At 32.5% G+C, this 14,062-nt stretch overlaps 1 protein-coding gene across 1 annotated transcript in view; it reads left to right on the top strand.

The window, feature by feature from the left end:
- LOC143044450 (uncharacterized) overlaps nt 1–14,062 on the top strand; it is a 127,284-nt gene that overhangs the window by 53,588 nt on the left and 59,634 nt on the right. The window lies entirely within an intron of this gene.

Here is a 14,062-nt window from a genome sequence, read left to right as displayed (position 1 = left end):
CTTGTTTAAGTATTAGATAAAATACAAAGGTAACAAAGAAACAGGCCGGTAACAACCGTTGCCGGATAGTTTTTCTGCACGAGTAGTCAGGTCAAGGTCCGAGGCGATAGCCGAGGACCTTGACCTGACTACAAGTGCAGAACAACTATTTGGCTGGTTGTTACCGGCCTGTTTCTTTTGTTACTTTTGTTTTTTATCTGACTTGTACGACGTTTCAAGAAAGTAATAATACATTTTGCAAGACTAAACATTTTAGATTCTTAGATAGCCATAAAGCAGTAAATGTAAGTTATAGTTTAAACATTTTTCATTTGCCTTCAACCGACATTTTTTTTAAAGAAAAAAAATCAGGAATCTAATTATTTGATAAAAAAGAGCCATTTCAAGTAAAAGATGAATGTTGTACACATTTAAGACTTAAAAGGCAACTTCGTAAAAAAGTAATATATTAAAGAAATGTTTTAGTGGCAAGTAGGATTACTTTTTATCTCTATGGATGAAACGGAAAGCGGGGAAAGGGGACGGGGTGGGGGTTGGGACGGGGTAAAAAAATACGTTTGTTGCCAAATACATGAAGTAAATATTCAGTACGGGGGGGGGGGGGGTCCCGGGGGTTGGAACAAGCCTTTTTTGGATGATCAATGCATTTAAATGGGGACAAAAATTTGGACCCCCCGTTTTGTCCTGGATTTGGACCTGGATCCGCCACTGATATAAATTCGATAACAATATGAATGTATCAAAAGAATGAATTTCCTACTTCATTAGTAAATGAAATGTTTATGAAAAAATGAATTTTGTCTTAATATTAAATATATTCAGGCATATACTTTAATTTTTTTTTAAATTCATGCTCGTATAGATCTGCAAGTGTTGATCAGGAATAAACACGTGTTACTATATGATCCAATCGCAGCTTACCGCCCCAAAATTGATGACATAAGTTGAATGATTTTCTTCTAGATTTGCTGCTTATTTGGACGTGTATTTCATGAACACTTTTTGTTTATAGGATCAATCGTGCATTGGTGAGTTGAAAGGGATTTTATCTTTTGATAAGATTTGATTTTTATTTACTTATTTCCTGCCTTATTTTTATTGAAATATACACGTCAGTATCATCATTTCTTTACTTTAAGCATTGCCCAAAATACTATTCATATCCATATATTGAAGAAAACGTTTATTGACCGAATATTTTGCTTCATAAAGGGGGCGGTATATTCTTTTTTTTTAGTATATTAATTAACTATTTACTTTTCAACGCCATCATCAAAATGTTTTTGTTTAAATTAGCACTATTTACGGTATTCGGAAAATCAGGAATCATGCAAAACATTAATTTGTCATCTGCTTGATCATAATAAATTTTTTTCTGATAAAATTTGTGATCAAAATATCTTTTTTTAGGAAAAAAAAACCATACATCCCCCCTTTTTTTGGAAGTTAAATGTATAATCCCATAGTGTACTGATATGAATAGTATTTTTAATACTGGAAAAGTTTGAAAATAGATATTGATGCTAACGTAAATATTTTGTTCAATAAAAAGACAGGAAATAAGTCGGTGAACCAAAAAGTTCAAATCTAATTGAAAGTTAAAGTGCCCATGAACTCACTGATCATGCACGAGTGATTCTATTCATAAAAAGTGTCCGTGTAACAACTAAAAAGAGTCCGTGTATCGTCTAAAAAGAGTCCGTGTAACACCCGTTAATGTACTGTTTTTCTATAGCTCTGCGGGGGGTAAAGTCGTGCAATTTCTTCTACAAAATACAAGTTCCCATTAAACAAAACAATATGACTATAACCACGATAACATGAGAAGATAATATATTCATTTATAATCTGTATACACGTGCCTAATTAACGGGCTCTGGTTGAATGAACATGAATTTCGTTAAATCACAAACAGATGACGATCAATAGAGTGTTGCACGTGTCGTTAAGGTTTATGTACCCTTCTGTAGCCATTTTTGTACGAATTTTTCAAACCTCAATTGTATCAAAACTAAAGATATAATAAATAATAGAGATAGGCCATTTGGTACATGTTCCAAGGGGAAACTTGATGCAAAGCATTATTTTTTACTGTTTCATTGCATTTGATAGAAAAAGAGGACTTTGTGGCAAATAAATCAAGATTTTTATAGAAAATCCACAGCCTTTAATACAGAGATTTTTGTTAAAAAATTTGAAACATAAATTACTCACTTGATTTTCTATGATGTGCTAGTGTTAATTTTTTACAAAAAGTTCTAAGTAACCTGTAAATTCCAAAACACCTCGTGCTGAGTCACTAAAGTCGAGCGCACCCTAAAAGGTGTACTTGATTTTGGCCGTATTTATACTTGTCTTAACCAATAACTACATTTATAAACTTGTTTTAAGGAAATCAATGCTAGCACTGCATGCAATAATCCTATATCTATCAGTCATCAAATTGCCAAATATGAGAGTTCAAGGATAAAGGCTGTGGATTTTCTATAAAAATCTTGATTTATTTGCCACAAAGTCCTCTTTTTCTATAAAATGCAATGGAACAGTAAAAATTAATGCTTTGCATCAAGTTTCCCCTTGGAATAGGTACAAAATGCCTTATCTTTATTATTCATAATATCTGTAGTTTTGATACAATTGAAGTTTGAAAAGTTCGTACAAAAATTGCTACAGAAGGGTACATAAACCTTAAAACATCTTCATGGCAAATACCAAAGATGTGATTATATAATTTGGAATTATTTTTTTAATTTAAAAATAACATAGCTTCATGTGGCACCTGTATCATCACATCAAGTCCATAGTGCGTATTATTGAGGTAGTTATTTGTGGTATTTCGACGGACGTCTTTATTTCAATATTTTGATTCCTTTCGTATTATATTATTTATAGACAGTTTGTGTAGATGAATTACAAGAACAGAAAAAAGTAAATTGATGTCATATTATTAGTCTCCGTTGTATTGTTATGGATTAGTGATTTCTGAGACATACATACATGTACAAAAACCAAATGTACAATTTTGTTACTTTGAGTATTTTGTTGTGTGACTTATCTTCGATTTTGTTTTGTTTTTGGTTTAAACACATTTTTCTTTCAAAAGTAGCATATGGGATTGAACACAAAATACATAAGATAATAACGAAATACAAAATAGAAATACATGTAATACAATATTTTTGTAATTTGAATTGGCGAGAAAAGTAGGCATTCAGAATTTTAATTGTATGTGAAGTTCTAAATCTTTGTGTAATTCTGATATAAGATTGCACAGATTCAAAATTTGTTTAACTTTGCTAAAATGTATCATTGAAAGGTCACCGTGAACAACCAATATAAACTCAAATGATATAACATATATATTTGAAATCAAAAACAATATTTATCTTGCTTCATTGTGAAATGGGCACTGGAAAAAATTGTAAATACAATCCTCAACAGCATGGCTACAGCTGCATGCGGCATTTAGTTTAATATTAACACAGATCTGCATACTTCTGAACCATGAAATTTGATATTAAGTTTTCTAACACCTCAACTAAAGAAGAAAGGTGGCTGTTTTCATATTTCAGGAAGTCCATATGTCGGGGTTTAAAATTTCATTCAATAGAAGTAGATGGGGGAAAAAGATGTTTTAAATTGGTTATATCTAGTCTGTGACGCGGGGTACTACATAGTTGTTACTAATTCGTAATGACCAATAATTGTAAGCATTAAATCGCAGAGATAATCCGGCCTATTTCGAAATATGTAGCTTAACGACTGACATATGTATGCATATTCCATAATTAGTATAATAAAAGTTTATACGATGAAGTTTTTTTCTCTATAATGCATATTTCAAGTTTTCAAGTAAATATTGGGGAATAATTGAGAGCAAATTATTTTATGGATTATCTCACATATTGTTAGAAACCCTAATTAACTAGCGGTGTTCAGTGTAAAATTGTTTTCAATTTTCTAATTTGTTCATAACTTTTTAGCTCACCTGTCCCGAAGGGACAAGTGAGCTTATGCCATCACTTGGCGTCCGTCGTCGTCCGTCGTCTGTCGTCGTCTGTCGTCGTAAACTATTTCAAGAATCTTCTCCTCTGAAACTACTGGGCCAAATACTTTCAAACTTTAACTGAATGTTCCTTAGGGTATTTAGTTTGTAAATTGTATCCGAAGTTATGATCTATCAACAAACATGGTCGCCATTGCTAAAAATAGAACATAGGGGTCAAATGCAGTTTTTGGCTTATAACTCAAAAACCAAAGCATTTAGAGCAAATCTGACATGGGGTAATATTGTTTATCAGGTCGATCTATCTGCCCTGAAATTTTCAGATGAATCAGACAACCTGAATTGGTAATTTTAAGGAAATTTTGCTGTTTTTGGTTATTATCTTGAATATTATTATAGATAGAGATAAACTGTAAACAGGAATAATGTTCAGCAAAGTAAGATTTACAAATAAGTCAACATGACGGAAATGGTCAGTTGACCCCTTAAGGAGTTATTGCCCTTTATAGTCAATTTTTAACCATTTTTCGTAAATCTTAGTAATCTTTTACAAAAATCTTCTCTGAAACTACTGGGCCAAATACTTTCAAACTTTAACTGAATGTTCCTTAGGGTATCTAATTTATAAATTGTATCCGAAGTTGTGATCTATCAACAAACATGGTCGCCATTGCTAAAAATAGAACATAGGGGTCAAATGCAGTTTTTGGCTTAAAACTCAAAAACCAAAGCATTTAGAGCAAATCTGACATGGGGTAATAGTGTTTATCAGGTCAAGATCTATCTGCCCTGAAATTTTCAGATGAATCAGACAACCCGTTGTTGGGTTGCTGCCCCTGAATTGGTAATTTTAAGGAAATTTTGCTGTTTTTGGTTATTATCTTGAATATTATTATAGATAGAGATAAACTGTAAACAGGAATAATGTTCAGCAAAGTAAGATTTACAAATAAGTCAACATGACGGAAATGGTCAGTTGACCCCTTTAGGAGTTATTGCTCTTTATAGTCAATTTTTAACCATTTTTCGTAAATCTTAGTAATCTTTTACAAAAATCTTCTCCTCTGAAACTACTGGGCCAAATACTTCCAAACTTTAACTGAATGTTCCTTAGGGTATCTAGTTTGTAAATTGTATCCGAAGTTATGATCTATCAACAAACATGGTCGCCATTGCTAAAAATAGAACATAGGGGTCAAATGCAGTTTTTGGCTTATAACTCAAAAACCAAAGCATTTAGAGCAAATCTGACATGGGGTAATATTGTTTATCAGGTCGATCTATCTGCCCTGAAATTTTCAGATGAATCAGACAACCTGTTGTTGGGTTGCTGCCCCTGAATTGATAATTTTAAGGAAATTTTGCTGTTTTTGTTTATTATCTTGAATATAATTATAGATAGAAATAAACTGTAAACAGCAATAATGTTCAGCAAAGTAAGATCTTCAATTAAGTCATATTGACCAAAATTGTCAATTGACCACTTAAGGAGTTATTGCCCTTTAAAGACTTTTTTCACAATTTGTTCATCATGTTGACTTACTTTAAAAAATCTTCTCCTTTGAAACTGCTGTATAAATTTCAGCCAAACTTAGGCTAAATGAGTTTCAGAGTATCTAGTATAAATTTAATATTTTATTTCCTTGTATGTCAAGAAACATAGCTCCTATGGCTAAAATAGAACTTAGGAGAAAATGATTATTTTTTTTGGCTTTTGAAGAAAATAGGACGATCCAAAAAACATTTAAATAAATTGAAAAGCCAAAATAATCATTGATGAGAGATTTAACCAAAAAAATTAAGGTGAGCGATTCAGGCTCTTGAGAGCCTCTTGTTTAGCTCACCTGGCCCGAAGGGCCAAGTGAGCTTTTCTCATCACTTGGCGTCCGGCGTCCGTCGTCGTCCGTCGTCGTTAACTTTTACAAAAATCTTCTTCTCTGAAACTACTGGGCCAAATTAAGCCAAACTTGGCCACACTCATCATTGTGGTATCTAGTTTAAAAAATGTGTCCGGTGACCCGGCCAACCAACCAAGATGGCTGCCATGACTAAAAATAGAACATAGGGGTAAAATGCAGTTTTTGGCTTATATCTCAAAAACCAAAGCATTTAGAGCAAATCTGAGAGGGGTAAAATTGTTTATCAGGTCAAAATTTATCTGCCCTGAAATTTTCAGATGGATCGGACAACCCGTTGTTTGGTTGCTGCCCCTGAATTGGTAATTTTGAGGAAATTTTGCTGTTTTTGGTTATTATCTTGAATATTATTAGAGATAGAGATAAACTGCAAACAGCAATAATGTTCAGCAAAGTGAGATTTACAAATAAGTCAACATGACCAAACTGGTCAATTGACCCCTTAACTTAGGAGTTATTGCCTTTTATAGTCAATTTAAAACCATTTTTTTGTAAATCTTAGTAATCCTTTAGAAAAAATCTTCTCTTCTGAAACTACTGGGCCAAATTAAACCAAACTTGGCCACAATCATCATAGAGGTATCTAGTATAAAAATGTGTTCGGTGATCCGGCCAACCAACAAAGATGGCCACCATGGCTAAAAATAGAACCTCTTAAGGAGTTATTGCCCTTTATAGTCAATTTTAAACAATTTTCATAAAATGTGTACTAACATTTTCCACTGTAACTACTTGGTTAAGTTCATTATAGATAGAGATAATTGTAAGCAGCAAGAATGTTTAGTAATGTAAGATCTACAACACATCACCAAAACACAATTTTGTCATGAATTCATCTGTGTCCTTTGTTTCATATTCACATAGACCAAGGTGAGCGACACAGGCTCTTTAGAGCCTCTAGTTTTTTTATCTGGGGCTAATATCCATTAATAAAACTTTTTAGGTCGAGTATTTATATAATACCTTTATTTAATTCCTTTACTCAAGGATTTGTATAGTGTCTTACTATACACATCCTTGCTTTACTTGACCATCAGCATGGTTAAAGAAATTATTGCCAGAGGCACTGTGAGGTGACACTTCCAGGTGTTCAAGCGATTTCCTGTCGGGCTTCAAACTCGTAATGCAGGTTTACACACCGCACCGCCTGCTGAGCAGTGTACGCGCGGACGGTAATTTGAAACTTTATTTAAAAAAACCCATCTTTTATAGTATACATCATGTGTACATTGATATACTATATATATTACTAAACTCATACGTGTAGTCAATTTTATATACTACCAGTTGTTTATGAAATACATTTCTCTTGCAAAGAATGATATTTAATTCCAACCAAAGATTTGAGGAATAAACAATTTATTGAGATATTTTCCATCGGTAAAATTTGAAAAATGTAAGTGTGTACTACTTGTGAGTAATAATGGATATTTCAAAACATTTAAATATTGATTCACAAAAATGAACGCACTTGTCGATCGTTGGTTTAGAAAGATAGAAAGTTTCGGAACTAAAGATATAGTTACATTTAAAGTATTTATTTTGAAAAAAAAAAAAAACAAAAACCGCCAGAACAGATCTAATTTAAATCCAGCGTCCGTATATGTTCACAATAGTTCTTCAGTTTAATAAGATTTGATCGGAACGGACGGATTTTTCTACATGTTCTACGATAAATTTGTACAACGATTGAATATTGTTAAATGCATACATGTATATGACCTATAGATCGAACTTGCTTTGCTTCGTCGAAAGTACGAATATTAAAAAATCACAGATTTATGTTTCAACAGCAGAACTTTCTAGAACAGTTAAAAAAAATCATCATATTTTTTTATAGTTAGTTATTTCGTACATGTATAATTTTAAAGCGAACCTTGTGAAATAGCACGTGAAATCGCAACTAAGCGTGAATTCTTTTGAAAAGCCACGGTTCTATTAATACCTATTGTCAATTTCTAGTTCTGTTTCGACATGCATTGTAATATGTGTCACTGGACGTTAAAATTCCATCATTAATTTCGTCTTCGTCAAATATTCACGGCTAGCTGTTAGTTTCTCTTTTTTATTATTACATACTAGTATACATGTATGAATACACCACAAGTTATTCCTATGTAATCTTATTTAGATATTTAATGCAAAGTAAATTTTAAAGATGAAAGTCGTATAAGTTCGATAATGCTTCAAACTAAAAATAAACTGAGAATACATGTATGAGCTCATATGTAGTATAACGTAATCAGAGATCAATATTTTCATTAGATTGCGAATCCCTGACATTCATTTGTGTAAATGAAGAAAAGATAACAATGATCGGTATATATCTGATTGAATCTACGTCTCAATCAAGCTTCAAAAAGATATAGCAGAATATTAAAGTCATAAGAAACCTCAAATTAAAAAAATAATGCATATGTTTTTGTCGAGCCTTCGACTTTAGTCGAAAAAGCGAGACTAAGCGATCCTACATTCCGTCGTCGTCGGCGTCGTCCACAAATATTCACTCTGTGGTTAAAGTTTTTGAAATTTTAATAACTTTCTTAAAATATCCTCGGTTGGTACCAAACTTGGACAGAAGCTTGTTTATGATCATAAGATAGTATCCAGAAGTAAATTTTGTAAAAATAAAATTCCATTTTTTCCGTATTTTACTTATAAATGGACTTAAATTTTCTGCCAGGAAACAACACATTCACTCTGTGGTTTAACTTTTTAAAATTTTAATAACTTTCTTATACTATTTTGGATTTGTACCAAACTTGGACAGAAGCTTGTTTATGATCAAAAGCTAGAATCTAGAAGGAAATTTTGTTTTCTTCCAGTTAACATTACATTCAGTCTGCAGTTAAAGTTTTTAAACATTTATTAGATTCATAAACTATCCTGGATTTTTACAAAACTTGGACAGAAGCTTCTTACAATCAAAAGATAGTATCAACAGGAATATTTCATTGATTTATTTCCTCATTTTTGTTGAGCCTGCGATTAACAGAAAGAGTAGGCGAGACACTTGGTTCCGCGGAACCCTTACGATTTTTTTTTTACAACTCAATGGATAGTTTTCATTATAAATCTTATGTACATATACTTTTCTCTGAAGAAAATTCTTTAATATATTCATATTTAGAAGAAGTTAACTTTATTTTAATTGCTTCCTTCCAGGAAGCAATTCCCCCGACATATTTTCCGTATGCAAAGTGACCTCAGTGTGACCCATCTCGTAAAAATCCGGTGATCGCAATACGCATGGATATCCTTAAAATAAACTATTATCTGAATTTACATGTTAAACACGTACTCAATTTCCATGCTTTTTTGTTGATTTTTTGTTGATTGTTGACAAACAGGTGACAATCGTTCAACTTCGGCTTCAAAACACGAACTTAAATTACCTGCCATATTTTCACAACAACACTGACCGATTGAAAAAAAAAATTAACGATTATACGAAATTTATGCGAAAAAAATGATAAATTCGTGCACAGAAGACTAAGTTTATGATGTTTGTATGCATTGGTTCAAGAATTGGAAGTAAATTATTTTTCATCGGTCACTCGTTTCTTATGACTTTAAAGATTTACAACTTTTCTTGAATATGATTGCCAATGAAATAAACTATGCAGGAGATTTCAAAACGTTCAGGCACATACATCTTACTATTTTGCATGGATTGGTAGTAAATGTTACTTTTTCAACTGTAACAAACCATAAGCCTTTTTTTCTCCATCTGACACGCTTAATTTTGGATCAAGTGATCATACAAGTACGGATGCTAGTATTTATAATTCGGCTAGTCTGGATGACTTTGTGCAATACCCGCGCTCTGTATTCATTATACGGTTTAAACATACATAATTTAAATTTTAGATCCTCCAGTTTGCATACAAATATGATATTTAAATTTCGTATGGCTTAATACAACCTTCAAAACATTTTATTAGATGTCACCAATGGTAAACACGTAAAATGAACCAAAACTTACCATGCCAATATAAACTTTTGTTGTATGTTTAACACAGTGTGGGAACGGAACTGTACGGTTTTCTACTAATTTGGTCATTCGGGAGACTGTCAAGCGGTGCTCCGACATTTGCAAAATAACAAGTTGCTTGATGGAAACTTTGACGAACTCTTATGTTCTTATATAACGTTTCTGCTTCAAGTTTTGATAGCTGAAACATTCTTTATGTAAATATGAACCATTAAAATAATAAGAAAGGTATATGCATCCAAACGTTTTCCTAAGAATGGTGGAGCTCCGTGTAAAACGATCAAAACTGTCACACAACAGCGATCAAAAATGTCAAATAAACATCGAAAAATCAATGTTTGCTACCTGAATTTTCACATGTACATTTTCTGATATGTAGTCTTACCTGTCTGAAAGTTTCAAAGCCATTGTCCCAGTAGAAATCTAAATATATTCATTTTCTCCATGTCGGTTATTTTTATTGACTGTACAACCGCTTGCAAGTTTACTGTAATATCACTCGGAGCCTTCCTGTACAATCGCTTGGAGCTTTCCTGTAGAATTGCTTGGCCAGATTTATTAAATTCATTGCATATGCATTGCATTGGTTGTTTCTTGCTGTCCTTTCAAATTCATCTATGGTATTTGAAGTGAAAATAAGCATAAAACCAGTCATTTTGACAATTAAGATTCTATTTAGGAACCCTTTTAAGGTGACTTTATCAGAGACAAAAACAAAATGTGTACAATAGATATAAAAAAGAAGGTGTGGTATGATTGCCAAAGAGACAACTCTCCACAAGAGACCAAAATCACACAGAAATTAACAACTATAGGTCACCGTACGGTCGTCAACAAAGAACAAACCCCATACCGCATAGTCAGCTATAAAATGTCCCGAAATAACAATGTAAAACGAGAAACTAACGGCTTATTTATGTACAAAAAATGAACGAAAAACAAATATGTAACACATAAACACACAACCACTGGATAAGTATACAAGACGAAAAGAAGAGGACAGTACAAAATATGTTAAGAATCTAATCTAAAATAAAAATGAAAATAATCCTCGTACAAAATAAAATTAATATTGATATATACCGAAAAGGTGACTAGATTCTCTGGAGGGGTGATTAGCATGTTTTGAATTTTACTTAATATATTATTTACCAGCAATTTAAAAACTAATAATAAATACATATTTGAACAATACAACAAAGATTTTTTCATCACTGGATCGGGATATTGTAACTTGATATGTACTATTGTTTGTTTGATTTTCCATTGCAAAAGTGTGAGGGTATCGACACATACACCACAGTTCCATATCGACCCTCTGATTGGTTTACCAGAAGATTGAAAATGGTCATGTGGTGTATGTTAGATATCTCACACTTTTAGCCAGAAACTACAATGTAACACATTTTCTTTCCTGTGATATCAGTTGTTAACTTTGACACATGTAATTTACCAAATAAAAAAGTGATTGGTTATGTGAAGACCCACAGCTTTCTCGTGAAATTTAGCTCCTATGAATCTACACATACCTAGCACCTTTAAATTTGGTAACTATAACAAGGAATTCGAATGTGGAATGGTGGTAGCTAACCACTGATCCAAGAAAATACACGTATATGTCAATAAACATGATATTAAAATAAGAAGATATGGCATAATTTCAAATGAGATGTCTATTTATTACAAGCTATAGCTACTGGTAGAAAAAGCTCCAGTAAAATTAAATTTCATCAAGGATGGGAGAGGACTTGTTATCTGAAATACAGAGAAAACACAAAATTCTTCAACATGATTTTTTTTTATATCAATGTCACGATTCAGGAACTTTTCAATATTCCAAACTATAGCATCCGCGTCTAACGTGCGACACCTCGATGAAAATTTCACCCACGTAAATTTTTTTTACCGAGGGTATAGTTTGCCGGCCTCGATGATCGTTGTTTTTTTTTTTTTTTTTAGTGAGAACAACATTTTTATCAAACCACATTTATATCTTCAATATAAAAATAAGGAGATGTGATCTGATTATCTAAGTTCAAAAAATAAATAGATTTAAGCAATTATAGTCGGCTATAAAAGGTCCCGACATGAACAATAAGAATCAATACCTTTCGAATTTAACTGACGGCCTAATTCATAATAAAACAATTTACAAAAAACATATATGACAGACATGAACCAACGACAACCACTGAACTACGAGCTCTTGACTTGAAACAGGTACATAAAGAATTTGGCTGGGTTAAAAATGTCTGTGTGCGCTCATTTCTCCCCAAAACTAGCACAGCACAAGACCAAAATATAAAAAATCAGATAAATGATCGGATCATCATACTATCATTGACGATATCAGACAAGGTGGGATTCTGACAAAGGGGGATCCAAACCACGGAACACCCTGAAACGTCAACAAAATAAAAAAAATCGGAAAAATGGGGTTTCAACCACCAAAACTCCCTCTCCCAGCATACCGGATCCGCTAATGCAGGCTGCATCCATTCAAATAAAAGCTTCAAGCATCATTAACACCTTTCAGTGTGTGATTTAGGTTTAAAAAAATGATAACAATACCAAATAAGTAACTGTTATTAAATCGTAACAGAAAAAGGAGAAAAAATCATGCCAGACATATATTGTATTGTTTTATTATGTATTAATAAATATTTATGTGACAAAAGTATCATGGAAAACATAAACTGATCATGAATATGGCAGAAGAGATAGTTGTAAGCATTATCTACTTAAGAGTTATAATTAGTCATATGCCACTAGAAACTATTACAGCAAAATGCAATAAGTATGTAGGAAAAAGTAATACCTTTGACTAGCTTGCTTGCTAGCTGGGCCGTGAAGTCGTACCAAGGTAAAGTAGGTTACCCTCCTTTCGGAGTAGTCTAGTTGGCCAAACGATGAAAAGAAAAGCTCCAAGCGATTGTACAGGAAGGCTCCGAGTGATATTACAGTAAACTTGCAAATGATTGTACAGTCAATAAAAATATCCGACATGGAGAAAATGAATGTATTTAGATTTCTACTTGGACAATAGCTTTGAAACATTCAGACAGGTAAGACTATATATCAGAAAATGTACATGTGAAAATTCAGGTAGCAAACATTGATTTTTCGATGTTTATTTGACATTTTTGATCGCTGTTGTGTGACAGTTTTGATCGTTTTACACGGAGCTCCACCATTCTTAGGAAAACGTTTGGATGCATATACCTTTCTTATTATTTTATTGGTTCATATTTATATAAAGAATGTTTCAGCTATCAAAACTTGAAGCAGAAACGTTATATAAGAACATAAGAGTTCGTCAAAGTTTCCATCAAGCAACTTGTTATTTTGCAAATGTCGGAGCACCGCTTGACAGTCTCCCGAATGACCAAATTAGTAGAAAACCGTACAGTTCCGTTCCCACACTGTGTTTAATATACAAACAGAAATCACTACTAGACGAGGGGTTGACACGCCCAAATTAAAAAAAATGTGTTTCAAAGAACCAATGCACTAAATTGATTTTATAGGATTTAGTTTAACATTTTAAACCTGTTTAGGGAATATATTACTTGACAAGAACAATATAAATGTAGGACAAAATCGGATGAAATTTGTTCAAAGAATACGATACCAAGCATGTGACAAAATGACGGGTACAGTTGTATGTAACAGAGGTATCGCAATCGCTGATGGATTGGTGGATGGCTACTGTTTTTTCAACGTTCAGTGACAAGTACCCAGTCATGCATATTGCAAGACCAAACTAAGTTGGGCAGACGACAAAAGCGAAATTGTGACAAATTCGTTGTTCAAAATTTATTTCCAAGTGTTATTTATAAAGTCAAACATGTATACGGAAAGTAAATTTTACTATTATTTATTGAACAAAATAAAAAGATCAAAATCGCTCAAAGAAATTAAACCCGGTGAATGACACTCCTTGTAAGATTTGGGTTTGGCTGACCTTAATTTTTTTTTTTTTTTTTTTTTTTTTTTCAAATATATTTTTATTGTCAATTAAAGACGCCCATTACAGGCAGAATAATCACAAGTTAAATTTGGTACAATAATTACAAAATGATTACAATTATTTGAGTACAATTAAATCAATGATTACAACGAAGAGAAAAGAAAGACACACTAATG

The sequence above is a fragment of the Mytilus galloprovincialis genome, chromosome 9 (assembly GCF_965363235.1).
Source record: "Mytilus galloprovincialis chromosome 9, xbMytGall1.hap1.1, whole genome shotgun sequence".
Lineage (NCBI taxonomy): Eukaryota > Metazoa > Mollusca > Bivalvia > Mytilida > Mytilidae > Mytilus > Mytilus galloprovincialis.
The sequence above is the reverse complement of the archived record's forward strand: the minus strand, read 5'-3'. Positions and strand labels throughout refer to the sequence as shown.